Source organism: Lipotes vexillifer, unplaced genomic scaffold (assembly GCF_000442215.2).
Source record: "Lipotes vexillifer unplaced genomic scaffold, Lipotes_vexillifer_v1.1 scaffold680, whole genome shotgun sequence".
Lineage (NCBI taxonomy): Eukaryota > Metazoa > Chordata > Mammalia > Artiodactyla > Lipotidae > Lipotes > Lipotes vexillifer.
The window spans coordinates 530,329-533,041 of record NW_006780838.1 but is presented as its reverse complement, the minus strand read 5'-3'; the positions used below and the strand labels follow the sequence as shown (position 1 = coordinate 533,041).

The following is a 2,713-nucleotide window of genomic DNA, read 5'->3' as shown; positions in this document are numbered from 1 at the left end:
CATTCCTGCCTTGGGGCCAGGTCACCCAGAGCAGGGAGCACAGTAGCCAGCTGGGCTGTCTCCGCGGGCCTCGTTCCTGGCCCTCGGCTGGGCAGCCCCTCACCTGGCAGGCTGGAGGAGCTGCCGGCACACACAGCCATTCTCCTGGGCGCCACCTCCATCCTGCACCTCTGGCTGCTCCGCCAGCCCCGCCGCGTCCGGGGCCACGCTCTGCTGCGAGGACTCTGCCATTCGGGCGAGGACCTCTAGGTCCCTGGGCAGGACATGACCCATTAACCCTGGCCTGTGGGTCCCACCTCCTCCCTGGGACTGGTGAGCCACTCGCCCTGCAGGGGGCGCCCCTCTTCCCCCAGCAGCTCAGCATGGGTGGCAGGTGCAGTCAGGGTTCAGGGCTCACAGCCTGAGAACCAGGGCTGGGGTTCAGTCCAGGCAGAGATGCAGGCTGGCCCTCCGCGCTGTCCCAGGTTGGGGTGGGAGTGAGGGAGCAGCGCCCCGTGCATTTCCCATCCCAGCTCCTCTGAACACACGAACACACACACACACGCACACACACACACACACACACACACACACACACACACACCCTAGGCCCCCAGAGTGAGGTGGGGGGAATCCGTTTTTTTTTCTTTCCCTTGCCACTCCAGCTTCCCTCAACCCCAGCTCACCAGGACTGCCAAGTCCAAGAACCCTAAAATTGTAGCTGCTGGAAGGCACTGTATGTAAACCAACACTCTCATCTCACAGAGAGAGAAACTGAGGCCCAAGGCGGCCTGGGACTGGTCCCAGGTCACCTGGGGAGACAGTGGCAGGGCCAGGCCTGGAAACCAGGTCTCCTGCCCATGGCCTGGCTGGTCTTGTCTCCTGCCAGCTGCTCTGAAGCAGAATCCAGTTTTGTAGAGCCGGGACTCAGGACATTCCGCCTTACCCAGCCCTTCCAAGGGAGCTCCCCGTATTCAGCCCTGCCTCTACCCGCCAAATGCCAACATAAAGCCAGGGTAAGAGTTCTGAGCCCGGGAGGGGGAGAGGCTGACCTAGTGGGCTCCCCTAGGGCCGCTGGGAGGAAGCGTAACTGACCTCACTTCCTCATATTTCTTGTCTCGGTAAAAGTGGCTCTTTTTGATGAAGTAGATGAGTACCAAGTCGCAGAAGAAAGACCCCTGCAAAAGAGGTGGGGTCCCTGACTCAGGATCCTAGACGTCCAGAGAGCACCCGCCACTTGACACCACCTACATCCCATTTGATCCTGCAGCAACCCCTGAGGGGGGCTGCGCTCAGAAAGAGGCATCTTTGCCCAAGGCCACAAAGCTGCTCCATGGTAGAGCCAGAGTTAGCCTGTGGTCCGTCTGACCCCTCAGGTTGAGCACCCCGCACTACCCTGATCCCATCGAATCACGCCTTCAGCCAGTGTCTGCTGAGCACTCACCAGTGTCAGGCACTGCCCCGGGGTGCGGGAAAGATTAAGACAATGATGATACCCTCTGGGGACTCCCCCTCTGGTGCAGGAGACGAGCATATAAATTATGACAGAGTGACAGTGTCCCATGATGGGGACAGGAGCAGGGGCAGCAGAGAGAAGATGGGACCCTACTGAGCTTGGGGAGGAACATCTGGGCTGAGTCTTGAGGCTGAATAGGATTTTATATAAGGAAAAAGGAAAAAACGCTCAGGAAGGGCACTGCAGAGGAACAGGCTCGTCGTGCCTGGGAACAGGGCCAGGAACAGAATTGCGGCATTGCGGGAAGATCCCTCTAGCAGGCAGTGAGAGAGGGACTGGAGGGTATCTTAAGAACAAGGACACCACAGCAGTGGTCAAGGAAAGATGAGGAGGCCTGAGCCAACCCAGAGGACCGACCCACTGGCACCTGAACACAAGCTCTTCAGACCAGCGTGGATGGCGCAAATACTAGTCTCCTCCACCAGAGGGCGACTCCACCCACTGCACAGAGAGGAGGGGGCGGGGGGCGGGGTGGGAGAGGGTTGCTGGAGGACCACAGGTGAACCAGGTGCTCTGACCCTGGGCATTGCACAACCTTCACCTACCCACCCACCCAGATGCCAAAAAAAGGTGATCAATTCCTTGTTCCACAGAGAACACTCCTCCCACCCCCACCCCCACCCAGCCTCTACCACTTTTCCCCCTTACCTTCATTCCACAAGTGCGTCCCCAGATGCCTGTGTTCTGATTTACCCCCATCATAAGAAAGTGATGTCTGAAGGTGGCCCATGTCTCGGGAAGTTACCTATGCAAACGTGCAGGGCTCCCCAACAATGTTGCTGCAGTTAAGAGGAGCCCCTTGGGGCCCACTTTCATCCACTAACCACCTCTCAGGAGCATGGCCTCTTTGAGTCCTGCTACAGGACACGGTGTTCCTGGTCTCAATAAAAAGTCAGTGCTAGGTCCTCCTGGAAGCCCCCATGGGGCTGCTGTGACCTCCCGGGCAGAGGAACCAGGGACAAGGCTGCCAGAAACCTTGGCAAGTCGCTTGCTGGTATGGGTGTGAGCCACTCTGATGACTGCCTTGTCTATAAAAAAAACTTCCAGAAAAACAAAGGGGCATGAGAGATCCAGAGGAAGCCTTTCACTGCCCTCCAGCTGTTACTTCCTCTCCGGTGGCCCCTCTGCCCAACTGAAGGGACAGACCTGGACTACAGCCCGACTTCCCTGCCTCTCGTCTTTTTAGCCCCGTGATTCACAACCGGGGGGCAGTTTGGC

General features: G+C 58.5%; 1 protein-coding gene across 1 annotated transcript in view; it reads right to left on the bottom strand.

The window, feature by feature from the left end:
- The window catches only part of P2RX5 (purinergic receptor P2X 5), a 15,752-nt gene that overhangs the window by 1,403 nt on the left and 11,636 nt on the right, over positions 1–2,713 (bottom strand). The window lies entirely within an intron of this gene.